The following is an 18620-nucleotide window of genomic DNA, read 5'->3' as shown; positions in this document are numbered from 1 at the left end:
CCCTCTGAGCAATTAGGGATGGGCAATAAATGCTGCCTGACCAGCCATGCCCTCATCCCATTAATAATAAAGAACAAAGGATATGACCTCTCAACAGCTGATTAGCAAGTACCTTTAAACACAGTGACTACAAGAGTAGGTCAGAGGCTGGGAATCCTGCAGCGAATAACTCACCTCCTGACTCCCCAAAGCCTGTGCACCATCTACAGAAGTCAGGAGTGTGATGGAATACTCCCCATTTGCCTGGATGGGTGCAGCTCCAACAACACTCAAGAATCTTGACACCATCCAGGACAAAGCACCGGCTTGATTGGCACCACATCCACAAACATCCCACTCCCTCCACCATCGACGCTCAGTAACAGCAGTGTGTATTATCTATAAGATACACTGCAGAAATTTATCAAAGATACTTCCAAACCCATGGCCCCTTCCATCCAGAAGGACAAGAGCAGCAGATACATGGGAACACCACCCCCTGCGAGTTGTCCTCTTAGCCACACACCATCCTGGCTTGGAAATATATTGCAGTTCCTTCACTGTCACTGGGTGAGCATCTTAGAAGTCTCTCCCTCATGGCATTGTCGTTGTGTCTACACCAAATGGACTGCAGTGATTTCAGAAGGCAGCTCATTGTCACTTTCTCACAGGCAATGATGGACAGGCAACAGATGCTGGCCTGGCTAATAACGGCCACATCCCATGAATGAATAAGAAAACAATGCCATGCTTCATTCTAATTGTTTACTATTGCTTCAAATTTGGAATCACCTGCAAATCTGAAAGTTGTAGTATATATTCCAAAAACAAGTTGTATATGTATATAGAGATAATGGGAACTGCAGATGCTGGAGATTCCAAGATAACAAAATGTGAGGCTGGATGAACACAGCAGGCCAAGCAGCATCTCAGGAGCACAAAAGCTGACGTTTCGGGCCTAGACCCTTCATGAAGGTCTAGGCCCGAAACGTCAGCTTTTGTGCTCCTGAGATGCTGCTTGGCCTGCTGTGTTCATCCAGCCTCACATTTTGTTCTCTTGTATATGTATATAAACAGGAAAAAACAATAGATTCTACCACAGATTATGCCTTAAGCCTTTTAACTTCTCAACTATTAAAATAAGGTTTTGCAAATGGAGGAAGTATATTGCGATGTAACCATGTTTTAGACATGATTTTCATTACTTTATTCCATGGACACATCATTAAGCAATTCCAGTTAATGGTTTTGTGCATCTCAATGGATAGAATACTGGAAATAAGCATTGAACAAAAAGTTTGGCCAAATGGTATGCAGCTTTTGGCTCGGTCTTTTAGTCTGGCCTGGATTTGAACCCGGTTTCCAAAGGGGAAAGGACAAGACTTGGTCAAGTACATAACAGCATGAGTCAAATGACATAATATCAGTTCCATGTGAGTCATCGTGGCCCTGAATCACTGTTTGCAGTTGAGTCAATGGTGGAGTGATTGTACACCATTTGTACGGGGAAGGTGTAACTTGCAGCCTCTTTTTGTTTGTATGTTCGCCCCACTTCCCTTCAAAGTGGCAATTGACTCTAACGCCATTAGCTGCATTGACATATCCATGTTTCATATTCACAAACTCCTCACTGAATTCAAAAGAGCTTTAACTTAATTGGCATCGCACTCCAAAAAATAACAATGGCCAGATCTTTCCTGCACTGATATTGTCTCCTTGGCATAAACCACTGATTGCTGTCAGGAATCACTGCAGATTTAAGATGGGGCAAGTGTTTAATCACATACCGATTAATCCAAAAGAGGATATGAGAAAGAACAACAGCATATTAACTGGCCCAGCAAGTTGTCTCTTTGCATCGTGCAACATTTCCCTGTCCAAAGTGTGGATTCTGCCTGAGTAACTAATCAACAGCCATGACTCACATTTGTGTAATGCCTTTGAACTGTGAAACTTCTTGAGGCATTTCAAAGCAGAGAATATCAGACAAAAATTGTAACTGAACCACCTCGAGAGATATTAGTATGGATGACCAAGTGATTGGTCAAAGTGGACATTTTGAAGAGCGCCTCACCACAGGACAGGGTGACACCATTCTATAGAGAGCAAATTCAATGCCACAAGAGAAATTGCCACAAAATTTGCTTCCACCCTGGCAAATTTGTAGCTTTCCCTCTCCCTGCTCTGGGCTTTCCCCTTGTCTTCAGTCCTCTCCTGTCTTTCCCTGTTTGAACTTGAAGAACTTTGGCACAAAGAATTGTTTTGATGAGCAACCTGAAGTAGGTCACCATTCTGTTCCACTTAAAAGCTACTTCATTCAGTTCCTATTCAACACTTGGGCCTCATCGTTTACTGTCAACCCTTCCTATTGAAGATATTTGGATAAGGACTTTGAAGGAATGTTCACATCAGCACTTTCTATGTGTATGGATGAGTGATGAGGTTTTGTGCACAATTTATTTTTGACTTCTATGGGCTACACCATATGCGTTTCTTTTGAGTGTCAATGATCTCAAATTTTGGCTGCATGGTGCCCATTTCTAAACATTAAACGGCCTTCCAATATAGTGGTCATTATGGGTCAGAAATGTACCATCTGCCATTTTGGGAAAGGCCAAACGAAACCTGAGTACAACACCATGCCCCCACCTGCCAGCCCACCCCCCACCCCGACCTGCACCACCCAATCTGAAGTAGGCTGGAACACAGTTTTGAGGTGTCCATTGCAAGATCAGTTTACCCTGAGATAAAACAGGCCTACACGCAGCCAAACAGGCAGTTCTTAAGGGGACTGCTGTAGGCCACAACCAACTAGGGAAGTGTTTTGAATGTACCTATCTGATCGCAGAGTCAGGGGAGCAGCATTGTTTCTCCTCACTCTTTCCTAAAGAAATGTTGGCCATTAAGAGCCCCCTCCTTGACTACCATCAGTCCATCCTGGCTCCCCCCACCTCCCCTTCCAGGACAAATGTGAGCAAGAAAAAATTTACAAGTGGTTAGCCTCTAGTGTTTATCTACTAGCATCCATGTTCTGGGATGTATCGTAGAATCCCTACAGTGTGTAAGCAGGCCATTCAGCCCATTGAGCCCACACTGACCCTCCAAAGAGCATCCCATCCAGACCCACCCTATCCTTGTAACGCTACATTCCCAAGGCTGACCCAGACTAACCTTCACTTCCCTGGGCACTATGGACAATTTCTGATGGCCAGTCCACATAACCTGCACATCTTTGGACTGTGGGAGGAAACCAGAGCACCCAGAGGAAAGCCACGCAGACACAGGGAGAATGTGCAAACTCCACACATACTGTTGCTCAAGGGTGGAATCGAATGCAGATCTCTGACGCTGTGAGGCAGCAGTGCAAACCACTGAGTCAGCGTGCAGCCCGTACCCAATCATCTATAAGCTCTTCATGCCTGTCAGTGTCTTTCATGGAGGCTGCAGGTGGATGAAAACATGGAGCAGTATCTGGCTCATTGTTAATAATAGTGGGCCCCAATTCTTTACCTTGACCTAGTTTTATGTAATGTCATTCTTCAACAAAAGAGCTCCTTCAAGTGGGAAGGATGGTGGTGTCATGGTAATGTCACTGAGCTAGTATATTTGAGGGCCAGGCTAATGTTCAGAGAACATGGATTCAAATCACACAGTGGAATTGAAATTCCATTAACAAATCTACACTGTGAAGCTACTCTTGTTAATGTAACCATGACAACGATCATTGTTTGTTGACTATGGGATGGTATCAATGGTTTGTTTGATTGAATGGCAAATGATGTTTAATCTGCAAAAGATGTGAGATAATGCTTTTGGGGAAGATAAATAAAGCAAGATAATAAACATGAAGGCATTGGGAGTGCTTTTACAAGAATGTTGCCAGGGCTTGGAAATTGCAGCAGTGAAATCCGATTGAAGTGAGGATTATTTCCAGAACAGAGGAGTCAGAGGGAGTAATTGAATCAAGGTGTATAAAATAATGAGGGTCTTGGACAAAGTGGGCAGGGAAGGTCTGTTTCCCCCTCACAGAAAGGGGTCCATTAGCAAGGGCCACAGATTGAAGGTGTTTGGTGGAAGGGTTAGAGGGGTCATGAGGAAAATCCTATACTCCAGAGGGTGGCACTGCCCAGTTTGGTGGTGGAGACAGAAACTGTCAACCAATTTCAAAGGAACCTGCCCCTGAAGCACTGGAACTAGCAGGGCTACAGAGCAAGGGCTGAAAAGTAGATTTGAGTGGAAAGCTAGTATATTAGACTATAAGGCATTGGAACAGAAGTAGGCTGTTCAGCCCATCTGTTATTCAAGGAGTTCATGATAATCCTCAACTCCACTTTCCTGACTTTTCCCCATGACCCTCAAATCTCTTCCTGATTAAAACTCTCTTTCTCTCTCAGCCTTGAATATACTGAATGACCCAGCCTCGACAGCCCTCTGTGGTAAAGAATTCCACAGATTCACTCCTCTCTGAGAGAAGAAATTCCTCCCCATCTCTCTGTTCAATGGGTGACCCCTTATTCTGAGATTGTACCCTCTGGCCCTAGACTCTCCCACAAGGGAAAACAACCTCTCCGCATCTCCCCTGTCACGTCCCCTCAGAATTTTACATGTCTCTTTACATGTCTCCTCTCATTTTTCCAGATCCCAATGAGCAAAGGCCCAACCTACTCAACCTCTCCACATAGGATATTCTCTCCATACCCAGGATCAGCCGAGTGAGCCTGGTGAATATTCAGCTCCTCTACACTTCCTGAAAAAAATGCAAGAAAGCTTTCCCAGTCTAAGGCTTACCACAAATCTTTGCCATATTGTGTGTTTTTCTTTCATTTTGATGCTACCGTAGAGCTGTACAGCGCAGAAACAGACCCTTTGGTCCAACCAGTCCATGCCGACCATAATCCCAAACTAAACTAGTCTCATCTGTCTGCGCTTGGCCCATATCCCCCCAAATCTTTCTTATTCATGTACTCATTCAAATATCATTTAAACTTGTAACTGTACCCACATCCACCACTTCCTCTGGAAGTTCATTCCACACATGAACCGCTCTGTTGTAAAAAAAAGTCCCTCATGTCTTTTTTTGAACTTCCTCCTTTCACCTTAAAAATAGTCTTGAAAAACCTAGTCTTGAAACTCCCCCCCCAGGGAAAAGACATCTGCCATTTACCTGATCTAAATACTTCATGATTTTATAAACTGTGTAAGGTCACCGTTAACCTCCTACGCTGCAGTGAGAAAAGTCCCAGCCTATCCAGCCTCTCCTTATAACCCAAACCCTCAATTCCTGGCAACATTCCAGTATATCTCTTCTGAACCCTCTCCAACTTGATAATATCCATCCTATAACAGGGAGGCTTGAACTGGATACTGTACTCCATAATAGGCCTCCACAGCATCCTGTACAACCTCACCATAATGTCCCAACTCTGATACTCGAGGGCCTGAGCAATGAAGGCTAGTGTGTTAAATGCCTTCTTAACCACCCTGTCTATATGTGATGCAACTTTCAAAGAATTATGTTCCTGAACCACTAGGTCTCTCCATTCCACAACACTGCCCAGGGCCATACTTTTAACTGTATAGTCCTGCCCTTGTTTGTTTTACCAAAATGTAATATCTTGCACTTATCCAAATTAATCTCCATCTGCCACTCCTCAGCTCATTGACACAACTGATCAAGATCTCTTTGTAATCTTAGATAAGCTTCTTCACTGTCCACTATACCACCAATTTTGATGTCATCTGCAAATGTACTAATCATACCTTTTACTTTTTCATCCAAATCATTTATTTAAATAATAAGCAAAAGTGGACCCTGCACTGATCCTGTGGAACACCACTGGTTAACTTTAACTTGCCCTGGTTAATCATGGTTAGCTTATCCCCTTGATAGAAGCCTCCTTGCTCACTGGGATATATCTTTATCGTAACCCATGACATGATGGGCTGAATAGCCATACCTTTTTGATGGTTGACTGTGATTAAGACCCACCTGGTTCCCTTATGCCCTTTTAGGAGGGAAATCTGCCGTCCTTACATGGTCTGGCATACATGTGACTTCAGACCCAAAGCAATGTGGTCACCTCTTAACTGTCCTCTGAAATGGGCAAGTATTCACTTCAAATGGCAATTAGGGATAGGCTACAATTCCTGGCTTTGCCAGCACTGACCACATTCCACAGAATAATAAAAATGAATGTGAGGCCTGACAAACTGATGTGTTATATTTTTTGTAACATTTATTCATTGGGTAGCATGTGGTTAGTGGTGGAATGTAAAAGAAGGCATGTCATGGATGAACAGCAGATGAAGAAACTGAGTTTGGCCATTCTTGCCTGAATGCCACGAATTGTATGTCCAGGCATTGCTGTAGCTCCTTGGCAGTGACTGTGTGGCAAGTGCTTTCTTGAGTTTTGGCATCTCCAGCATTGGACTGGGATAGCCAGTGGGAAGGAGCAGCCTGAAACAAGGCTCCATTTTCTCACAGGCATGTTTGCAGGACAGCCCTATCAGAGCAATGGTAGCGCAAAAAGGGTCCTTGGTGTCACAACACCTTCATGTAGCACTAACTCCCCTGTAGCTGTCAGGAGGGGTGTAGCTAGACATTGGGTTGCTCCAGCAACCAGTAGGCGGACCACAGCTTTTTCACTCCTTGACTGCCTCTTCTTCATCCTCTTTCAACTGTGGCAGCGGATTCTACCACCAAGGCACACCAACTGAACTGGGCCAAAAATGGCCCCTCATAGAATCTCATTTTCAATTTGACTTGGCATATATTCCCCCTCAAACTGCTTTGTGCTCCCTATTGTGGCAATTTACAGATTCCCATCGGAATCCTGTGTGAATTCTGATTCTGGAGAATTGATGCTGCAGCGTTAAGGAGAGCAGCAGGCATGGTGATACCCCTGCCATTTGCCTTTTGGAGAGGAAGTAGAAAGCCAAAGCTTGGCAATCACTCTTTGCCTGTCTGATTGGGACGATGAATAAATGAGAGATGAGGCAAACAGAGATAGAATGTTAAATATAAGGCCTTCCTGTTTTGAACAAAGGGGAATCCAAGGCTTTTCATCAATTTTGGAGGGGGACAGTTTGTTGGAAGGATGTCAGGTTACTATAGTCACCAGGCAGAAGAGCCATGCAGTGTAGTGTGGGGGTAGGGAGGAAGTGTGATGGAATATTCTTGTGTGTAGCTCATCAAACCTGACCATTTAGGCTTGGCAACTTTGTGGTTTCTATCCTGCAAAATATGCCTCCCCTAAAAAAAGCACCCAGCAATGATGTAAGCCTGGGCTTTCAATCATTGTAAGTTACTTTGAAGTTGATTATCACTGAGTGTTCATCAGCACAGGCACTGTTGAGAGGCCTCTTCAGCTCCATAGCTGTGCCCTCAAACACTGAGATCTTTAAATTTAATCACATCCTGATTGTGCGTCAACAGCTTCTATTGCGGGCAAAGGCAACTAAAAAATGAGGAGGTACAATGGCCGAATTATAGTCATCACCTTGTGTAAACTCCAAAACCATAATGTGCTCAAAAACTAGATGTCCCAGCACAGTCTGTGAAGAGCCAGGAGTGCCTTTTTGGGAAAAGAAAAGGCAGCGTTTAATTCAGATTCTGTCCCACTCACCCATCACCCATGTCTAGCTGCTCTGCTTTGGCTCCTGAATCCCTGACAGTTCAACTTTAAAATTAGTTTTGTGTCTAAGTCCTTATGTGGGCCTCCCTGCAACCTTCTATCCCTTTGATTCTGGCCTCTTGCTCATCACCATCAATGTGATGTGGCTGCTGTGCCTTTGAAGTCCCAGGCCTTAATCTGGAATTCATTCCCAAAGACCTTTTACTCCAGTACATCTTTCTTCCCTTTTCAGGTCCTCCGTGAAATCCTCTTCTTTGACCCAGGTTTGACTTACTCCTCATCATATCTCTGATATGGTTCAGTCACCATTTCCCCTCATACTTCTTTGAAGCATCCCAGGATGTCTTTCTTCTTTAGAGACATTGTATAAATTCCACCTTTTGTTGTAAAATTCAAATTCAATTTGGTGTAAATGTCCAGTTCAAATTGTTGTATACTTCAAAAAAATCAGGGTTTGAGTGGATATTTGTAGCTCGGGTGCTGGTTGTAGATGGTGATGTGTTTGCCAACCCGGGAGGTTTGATAGCAGATGTTTCGTCCCCTTACTGGGTGACATCCTCAGTGCTGTGGAGCCTCGTATGAAGCAATGTTGTCTTGTTCGAATTTATATGGTCTGGTATTGCTGCTTTCAGTTGGTGCTGGTTCCAGCTGCGCGTGGTTATGGTCAGTTTATTGGGTCTAGTTCAGTGTGTGTGTTGATGGAGTCTGCGGATGTATGCCGAGCTTCCAAGAATTCTCCGGGTATCCTCTGTTTGGTTTGTCCAATGATAGTAGTGTTGTCCCTGTTGAAAGTGTGGTTTTTCTCGTCTGTGTGTATTCTCGTCTGACTTGCTGTGTTCCTCCAACTTCACACTGTGTTGTCTGTGATTCCAGCATCTGCAGTTCTTGCTATCTCTAAGGCATTTGTAAAACTTGTGATTCTGTCAGTGATTAGGTTAAACGCTGTAAGTGAAATAAAAATGGTTATGAAGGAATACAAGTGCACAATTACGTTTGAAACCTGCCTGTCACAAATTGTGCAGAGTAGGATAGGAGTGAGGAAAACCAGAGGTAGCTAAACCATTCGATAACTCTGGCCTCATGCTCAAAAGCTGCACCCTCCCCATGGAGCCTGAAGGTTATGGATGCAGATTTCCCGATGAAGGGCAGGGGGAGTTCTCACAGTGTCCTGTTTAATATCAATCTCTCAGGCAGATGCTCTGGAAAAAAACACCACTTTCTCTGATTATTTTCATGCTGCTGCTTGTGGAATAATGCTGTTCACAAATATCTCTTACATTGCAAGTGCACTTCAACACTATTTTGGCTGGAAAGCACTTGGGCTCATTTGAAGCCACAAAAGCTGCTTTGGTTATGCAAGTCTGGTTAACATCAGTTAGTGGCGTATGAGTGACAGCTATTGTCGGCAGACAGGCTGCAGCCTCCATGTAGCATCATGGGTGATAGAAGCCAGAAATTAAAGATTAATGAGACATTGTTGAGACATAATACTTTTCTTGTCAGAGTTTTATTCCAGTTCGCACATCACCAAACTCTGACACGATGATCAACTCATCCCTGTATATATTAAAATAAATACATATATATATATAAAAGTATATTTATATGTATGAGATATGTGTTTTATATATGTAAATTTACAACCTGTTCTCACTCAGTGATCTTTTAGCTGATGTATAACTATCACTGCTCCTTGTTCCATGTAGTCACAGGCATCCCTAGCAGATGATAGCTGTAGAGACACAACCCACTACACCACAATCCAACATCCTCCTCCTGCTCTGGCTATAATCTGAACTAGAGACTGATGGTAATACACAATTTAATGACAGGTCACCAATTCCATTGACCGTGCACCCCACAAAGAATTCACCAGCCAGTTCTCAAAGCCCTGACGTATTTTAGCACCTTACAGCATACCTGCTTTGCTCTCCAAAATCTATCAGTCATGACTGATTTAGTCATTTTGTCCTGGATAAATAATGTCTTCAGCACAGGTCTCAAACATCACTTAAAACATTGATTGAAATGAGTGATACAAATGATGAGATATATAGTACAAAATCATTAATTGCTTCCAGTCAAGAGCCCACAAGGTAGTTGTTGACAAAGGCTATTTGCCCCATCCAAATTGACCTAAAGTCGGTGGAGTTGTGGATAGTGCAGAAGGATATTGCAGGTTACAGAGGAACATAGATAAGCTGCAGAGATGGGCTGAGAGGTGGCAAATAGAGTTTAATGCGGAAGAGTGTGAGGAGATTCACTTTTGAAGGAGTAACAGGAATACAGAATACTGGGCTAATGGTAAGAATCTTGATAGTGTGAATGAGCAAAGAGATCTGGGTGCCCATGTACATAGATCCCTGAAAGTTACCACCCAGGTTGATAGGATTGTTAAGAAGGCGTACGGTGTGTTAGGTTTTATTGGTACAGGGATTGAGTTTTGGAGCCATGAGGTCAGGTTGCAGCTGTACAAAACTCGTGTGGCCACACCTGGAGTATTGCCTACAGTTCTGGTTGCCACATTATAAGAAGGATGTGGAAGCATTGGAAAGGGTGCAGAGGAGATTTCCCAGGATGTTGCCTGGTATGGAGGGAGGGTCTTATGAGGTTAGGCTGAGGGACTTGAGGCTATTTTTGTTAGAGAGAAGAAGGTTAAGAGGCGATTTAATAGAGACATACAAGATGATCAGAGGATTAGATAGGATGGACAGTGAGAGTCTTTTTCCTCGGATGGAGATGGCTAGTACAAGGGGCCGAGCTTTAAATTGAGGGGTGATAGATATAAGACAGATGTCAGAGGTAGATTCTTTACTCAGAGACTAGTAAGGGTGTGGAATGCCCTGCCTGCAACAGTAGTAGACTCACCAAGTTTAAGGGCATTTAAATGGTCATTGGATAAACATATGGACGATAATGGAATAGTGTAGGTTAGATGGGCTTCAGTTTGGTTTCACAGGTTGGCACAACATCGAGGGCCGAAGGGCCTGTACTGAGCTGTAGTGTTCTATGTTCTATGTTCTATGACCTATCCCAAAAAGCACTAAGGCCCACACCCCTCCCTGTGGTGGCATCCAGTTGCCTCATTGATGATGCCAGATTTTCCCCTTCTGGTCCATTGTTTCACTTGCATTTTGAGTGAAATACTTCGCCCAATCAGTCCTAAACTGACTCTATTCTTTGAATATGTGCTCATTATAACAGCCAGCGCGACTGGTATTGCCCTTCTACGTTAATAAAATTGCACATTTCTCTGGAGGTGAGAACTATTTTGGGATTAAACTTTGGGATTCGACTGCAGTTGGAATGGTTGACGACTTCTGCATTCTCGAGATTTCTGACAAACTGAGACCTGAATCTAGATTTAGCTGCTTTAAATAACTGATTATCCTCGGTTCATAAATATCATTCCAAGCTTCATTTTTCAGTTTGCCTTTGAATTAATTTTAGCTGTAAGCAGTCTAATGAAATATGAAATAGATAGATTTGACATTCCTCAGGGAATCAAGGATATGGGGAGTGAGCGAGATGGTGGAGTTGAGGCTAAGAGTCGGCCATGATTGTACTCAATGGCAGAGCAGTAGCTGAATGGTCATTTCCTGGCCTTATTTCTTTGAAATGGTCTTTTATAACCTTCTGACAGTACAGAAACAGACCATGCAGCCCAACAAATTTATGGTATTGTTTAGGCTGCACAAAAGCTTTCTTCCATCCCACCTCATCTCACCCCAAAAGCATACCCTACATCCTTTCTTCCTCATGTCATAGAGTCATAGAGGTCTACAGCGTGAAAACAGGCCCTTCAGCCCAACTTGCCCACATCACTATTTTTCGTATGTTAACTTAGTCTCTCCCTAAGTGCTTCTTGCTTATTTATCTCAACAAATCCCGGTAGACGAACATTCCACGCTGTCATCATTTTGAATATAGAGGTTTTTACTGAATTTCCTGTTTGATTTATCAGTGATTATTTTATATTTATGGTCCCTTAGTTGTGGTCTTGCCCAAAAGTGAAACATAGAAACAGGAGGAGGAGGCAATTCGGCCCTTCGAGCTTGCTGTGCCATCCTTTATGATCATGGCTGATCATCCAACTCAATAACCTAATCCTGCTTTCTCCTGAAAACCTTTGACCCCATTCGCCCCAAGTGCTACATCTCGTCACCTCTTGAACACAGTCAATGTTTTGACATCAACTACTTGCTGTGGTAATGAATTCCACAGGCTCACCACTCTGTGGGTGAAGAAATGCCTCCTCATCTCTGTCCTAAATGGTCCACCCTGAATCCCCCTACTGTGACCACTGGTCCTGGACACACCCACCATTGGAAACATCCTCCCTGCATCCACCCTGTCCAGCCCCATTAGAATTGTATAAGTCTGTATGAGATCCTCCCCTCATTTGTCTGAACTCCAGTGAAAACAATCCCAACCTGGTCAATCTCTCCCCATACGTCAGACCCGCCATCCCCGGAATCAGCCTGGTAAACCATTGCTGCACTCCCTCAAGAGCAAAAGCATCCTTCCTCAGAAAAGGAGACCAAAACTGCACACAATATTCCAGGTGTGGTCTCGCCAAGGCTCTGTATAACTAACAACACATCCCTGCTCCTGTACTCGCACCCTCTCACAATGAAGGCCAACATACCATTTGCCGCCTTTACCACCTGCAGCACCTGCATGCTTACCTTCAGCAACTGGTGCACAAGGACACCCAGATCCCACTGCATGCTCCTCTCTCCCAATTTACAGCCATTCAGTAGGAGTCTGCCTTCTTGTTTTTGCTTCTGAAGTGAATAACTTCACATTTACCCAAATTATACTGCACCTGCCATTGATTTGCTCACTCACCCAACCTGTCCAGATCATGTTGAAGGATCTCTGCATCCTTGTCACAGTTTACTCTCCCACCCAACTTGGTATCACCTGCAAGTTTTGAGATGTTACATTTTGTTCCCTCATCCAGATCATTAATATATATTGTGAATAGCTGGGGTCCCAGCACTGATCCCTGTGGCACCCCACTAATTACTGCCTGCGAATTTGAAAAGGACCCAGTAATTCCCACTGTCTGCTTCCTCTCTGCCAACGAGTTTCCTATCCATCTCAATACACTTCCTCCAATTCCATGCACTTTAATCTTGCATATTAATCTCCCTCTGTTGAAGAAACAGCTCTCTGTTCATGATTATTTAGGACATCCCCATTCTCTGCTCACAATCAGTAAGCTTTTGAGAAGATGTACGTGTGTTTGTGCCTTTAACCCCCAAGTGTATAGAGAATTTGCAAAGTCAGCAGCAAGCTTTTCATGGATTTAAACAAAAGATTTTTGTTTACTACATGCGCAACGTGAAATCTAATGCTATGTCACACCTTTATACAGTCACATGCACAGACAAGTTACAAGAAAACACTATTGAAGGGAATAGTGTACTTTTAAGGGTTATAAGCAAAAAGAGTGTTTGATAATCTGTAATTGTCTTGTTCTGAAAAACAAACAGTTATGATCCAGTCAGGAGGAATGAACCAATTCCTTTTCTTGTCCCTCTTGTAAACTAGCCGCAGCAATGTTTGAAATTAAAAAGGAAGTGATATTGGCAATTATATTTTGGTATGTATACCAGCCTGTATGTTACTTAGCATACAGAAACAATTTAGCTGGGGTCCTAAGTAACAAATAAAGAAATAGTTTGTTGTGAACAAAACTGAGATTATTAACAAACGGTTTAAATTGAGGAAATATATATAACTATCTTTCTTGAAAAGAACACAACCTGTAGCCAAAGTCACCATCCCACACGTTCTGTTGCACCTGGGATTGCTGCCTGGTTCAGTTATAGCTGGCTAAACCAGTTTTTCTGGAGATAGCGGTGGTAGCTTTCTAATTCTTCTTATGAACAACTTCCCGCTTGTATTAATGAGGTCTTCCTGTGGGTTTTTAACTCCAAAGCAAATAATGAGAGGGACTTCAGTGAAAGCGAGAAAGCAGGCAATTGTTATATCTCCAGAGTAAAGTCATCTCAGTCTCTCTGGGTTCAAATTCAATATATTTTTTTCTCTCTGAAAATGTTGCAGGCTTAATGGCTCCAGTCAAGTCACTTGTGAGATGCAAAATGGAATGCTGTCGCCAGTGTCCTATACTTTTCTAGTGTACTTTCCAAAAAGTTCAAAATATATATATGCCCAGAAATTAATATTTTGAGTGACACCTCTTCATTACACATTGCAGAGCTGATGAAGAAGATATCTTCTATCCTGAGTTAAAATGCTGAATGCAGCCAAATTCATTTGCCAGAGTGGTTTTAGATTCTTTCCATGCAATGTACTTAGTGATTTGAAGAAAGTTAGTGACTTGTAGTCTCGTTTTTGCTGTTGTCGTGGATAGAGTTTGTTTTTTTACTTCTTATCCCTGAGCAAAGTGTTTTATTTGTGAAGTTAATGTGTTTGCTTATCCTCAGAGTGTTTGTCCAATTTAAATAACTTCCAGCAGCCAGCTTTTGTGAATTAATGAACAAAAGATAATTGATTATGACTGTGATAAACAATGTATAATTTAAATATGTTCATATCATTTCTGGAATTTGGGTTTCAAAATAGAGGCAGGTGGGTGTTGAGGGGCTTTCTTTTTGAAGAAAGGTCAGACAGTCCTTCTGGAATAATGACTGAATTTAGCATTTTTGTCAGAGAGCAGGTGACTGCCAACACCTGTGGTGTAAGCTTATACTATTGGATTTATGACAGGCAGAGTAAACATATAAGGTAATTAGCTTTATTTTAAGTTCAGAAGAGTCTACTATCAGCAAATTCAAACTAAAATCAGTTCAGAAGACACCAGTGTTGAATTTAGAAGTAAGTTCAATTTCACTTCGAGAAGCAGTTCAGGCACTTGTTATCTTAGTAGAAAGCTTTAGTTTGAGAAACTTCGACAATAGGAGCATGTCATTAGCTATCTGTAAATTATAAGAACTGGGAAAGTTTGAGCCACCAGATTTGTAGAAATTCAAGTAAGTAAATTTGGAAAGGATTCATCAAATTGCCTTCACATTCTACAATAAGGAAACTGTCAGGAGTCAGTCAGGAGTTGAGTGGTTCCCATTTGGACTTGAGCCTATGTAACAGGGAGTGTCAGGAACCGCACTGAAACCTTCCTAATCAAGTGCTCTAGGACTATTCTAGCCGTTGAACATATTTAGATAGCTTGATTTTTAAAATTTCTCCTTTTACATAATTGTTATAATCTCAGCTGATGTTATCCCTGGATAAGGGGAGGTGATGGCCTAGTGTATTATCACAGGACTGTTAATCTAGAGACACAGCTAACGTTCTGGCGACCCACGTTTGAATGCCACCACGGGAGATGGTGGAATTTGAAATCAATAACTATCTGGAGTGAAGAATCTAATGATGACCGTAAATCCATTGCCAATTGTCAGGAAAAACCCATCTGGTTCACTAATGTCCATTTAGGGAAGGAAACTGCCATCCTTACCTGGTCTGGCCTACGTGTGACTCCAGACCCACAGCAATGTGGTTGATTCTGAACTGTCCTCTGGGCAATTAGGGATTGGCAATAAGTGCTACCTGGGCAGCGACGCCCTCATCCTGTTAATAAATAAAGGGGAAAAAAAGTAAGATCCTAGACTAAAACTGGCCTGATAGATGAAATTGTGATTTGTTTTGGTTTTAACAAAGTGGTCTCTCACTCAAACATAAGCATGATGTGGAGATGCCAGTGTTGGAGTAGGGTGGACAAGGTCAGAAGTCACATGACACCAGGTCACAGTCTAACAAGTTTATGTGAAATCACAAGCTTTTGAAGCACTGCTCCTTCTTCAGCATGCAATGCTGCAGATATAGTTTCACCAAAAAAAATTTAAAACATACAGAAAGTTTATAAACAAAATAAAAGAAAATAAAATAAACAAAACTAAAATTCAATGATTTAAAAATACGAAATAAAAGCCCCATTAATCCCAAAACATTCCTTTACAAATTAAAAAGAAAACAACAGCTTTTACATAATGCCCAAAACACAGCCCAGTACAGCACCCCAAAATGGACCAAGGATGCAAAAACATCACTCATACAGCACTCACACCAGATTCTGTGTCTCTCACACTTTGGTAGGTTTAAATCTCTTGTGACTTTATCTTTTAGACTGGAACTACAGATAGCTTCTTCCTGGAGTTATCACACATCTGAGCCTAAATATACTCAGCTCTAAGTAACCTATTCAGGGTTTTATCCCAACACTTCTGGGACTAACACTAACTCTTCACTGTAAAGTAATCTAAGACATCAAGCAAGATAGTGAAGAAGGCATTTGGTACGCTCGCCTTGAGTGCATTGATTATAGGAGTTGGGAGGGTCATGTTGTGGTTGTGCAGGACATTGGTTAGGGCCACTTTTAGAATACTGCATTCAATTCTGGTTTCCCTGATAGAGGAAAGAGTTTGTAAAACTTGAAAGGGTTAGAAAAGATTTACAAGGATGTTGCCAGGGCTGGAGGGTTTGAGCTACAGGGAGAGACTGAATAGGCTGGGACTATTCTCCCCAGAGTGTCAGAGGCTAAGTGGTGACCTTATAGAAGTTCATAAAATCATGAGAAGCATAGGCAGGTCCATGCCAATTAGATATCCTAAGTTTGAGTCCCATTTGCCAGCTTTTGACCCATTTCCCTCTAAACCCTTCCTAGGCCAAGGTCTTCTGCCCTAGGGTAGCGGAGTCCAAAACTAAAGAGAATAGATTTAAGGTGAGGGGGAAAGAGTTAAAAGGGACCTAAAGGGTAACTTTTTCACACAGAGGGTGGTTCAAGTATGGAATGAGCTGCCAGAGGAAGTGGTGGAGGCTGGTACAATGACAACATTTAAAATGTATCTGGATGGGTACATTAATAGGAAGGGTTTAGAGGGAAATGGGTCAAAAGCTGGCAAATGGGACTCGAATATCTTAGGATATCTAGTCGGCATGGACAAGTTGGACTGAAGGGTCTGTTTCTGTGCTGTACAGCTCTATGACTCTGTGTCCCTCAGTAACCCAAAATCCTTGAACCTAAGCATAGACATAGAACATTACAGCACAGTGCAGGCTCTTCGGCCTTTGATGTTGTGCCGACCTGACATATCGATCTCAAGCCCATCTAACCTACACTATTCCATGTACGTCCATATGCTTATCCAATGACGACTTAAATGTACCTAAAGTTGGCGAATCTACTACTGTTGCAGGCAAAGCGTTCCATTCCCTTACTACTCTCTGAGTAAAGAAACTACCTCTGACATCTGTCCTATATCTTTCACCCCTCAATTTAAAGCTATGCCCCCCCGTGCTCGCCGTCACCATCCTAGGAAAAAGGCTCTCCCTATCCACCCTATCTAACCCTCTGATTATTTTATATGTTTCAATTAAGTCACCTCTCAACCTTCTTCTCTCTAATGAAAACAGCCGCAAGTCCCTCAGCCTTTCCTCCATAAGACCTTCCCTCCATACCAGGCAACATCCTGGTAAATCTCCTCTGCACCCTTTCCAAAGCCTCCACATCCTTCGTATAATGCGGTGACCAGAACTGTACGCAATACTCCAAGTGCGGCCGCAATTGGTTCCGGAACTCGATCCCTCTATTAATAAAAGCTAAAACACTGTATGCCTTCTTAACAGCTCTGACAACCTGGGTGGCAACTTTCAAGGATCTGTGTACATGGACACCGAGATCTCTCTGCTCATCTACACTACCAAGAATCTTACCATTAGATTCTGTCGTAAATGATATTAAGAATACATAAAAATCAGAGTTTATATTGTAGTAATGAACTCCTGTTCTGTCATTAAAGAAGATCTGTGAATATGCTTTACGGACCAACTACCACATTAAGTAACTGAACAAAAGGGAGAGATATATTGTATTGTGCCAGGTTTCATGCTGGAATCTGACTAGTCCAGCAATACCATCAGCTGGGATCATAACTTCACACACTTACACCAGAATTTTAATTGTGTTGATTCACAAACATTATCACAGCATCAAATTTTAGATAGAGACGAAAAAGAGAAAACAAAACAAGACAATTATAATCAAGTATTGTTTCCGTCTCTTCTGTAGAAGGCCTATTGTTTCTTGGAAGAATTTTGCCTTTGGTGGTATGTGGGGGTGGATCTTGTAAAAATAACAGATTCTTACTAAGCTGCAAGCCTTATTGTCAGATCTCTCAGCTGAACCTGACATTGGAACAGTTTAGAGGAAGAATCCTCCCACATTCACTGGCTTTTCAAATGATTTTTTCTGATGGTATCTGATATGGTGTCACTTGTCAAACTAACTTCTGTTGTTATTTATAAGATCACAAAATATGGCTGTTGTACCTATGTGATCTATGACAAGCCCAAAGTCTTTTTTCCAAATAAGATTGTGTGTTAAACTATCACATACCCTGTGTTGTGGCTTGTCATATTTTGCCATGGTCTTTGTAACAGAGTGCCCCATTCACTTTGAAGTACTCTTCTGAATGCTTTCCAGGAAAAAAAAGCATTGTATTTCACTATATTGATGGTCCAGAGTGAAGTTAAAAAAAATGAGCCAGCTGACTATGATAGTCGTGTTCTGTTGGTGATCCATCCTTAATGAAGTGACTTGTGACTTGCAAATGGCTGTAATTGTCTACATTTTAGTTAGGTATTTGTTGGAGTTTTATTAGGACTGTTTGGAGCGGGTACTGCCATAAGTCACATGATGTGCACCCAGTCACCTTAAAAGCTTTTGTACCCATTTCACAAGGCTTTAAAATTGTAATATTTTCATACCTAAAGTAGGCATGATACTGTTGTATCAGAGATAAAAGGAACTGCAGATGCTGGAGAATCTGAGATAACAAGGTGTGGAGCTGGATGAACACAGATTCATCAGATTTTCTGAAGAAGGGTCTAGGCCCAAAATGTCAGCTTTCCTGCTCCTCTGATGCTGCTTAGCTTGCTGTGTTCATCCAGCTCCACACCTTGTTATCTAGGCATGAT

At 42.3% G+C, this 18620-nt stretch overlaps 1 protein-coding gene across 5 annotated transcripts in view; it reads left to right on the top strand.

Moving 5' to 3' along the window:
- LOC125448355 (rho guanine nucleotide exchange factor 25-like) overlaps positions 1-18620 on the top strand; it is a 418447-nt gene that overhangs the window by 206953 nt on the left and 192874 nt on the right. The window lies entirely within an intron of this gene.

This window comes from Stegostoma tigrinum, chromosome X (genome assembly GCF_030684315.1).
Source record: "Stegostoma tigrinum isolate sSteTig4 chromosome X, sSteTig4.hap1, whole genome shotgun sequence".
NCBI classification, from domain to species: Eukaryota; Metazoa; Chordata; class Chondrichthyes; order Orectolobiformes; family Stegostomatidae; genus Stegostoma; species Stegostoma tigrinum.
The sequence above is the reverse complement of the archived record's forward strand: the minus strand, read 5'-3'. Positions and strand labels throughout refer to the sequence as shown.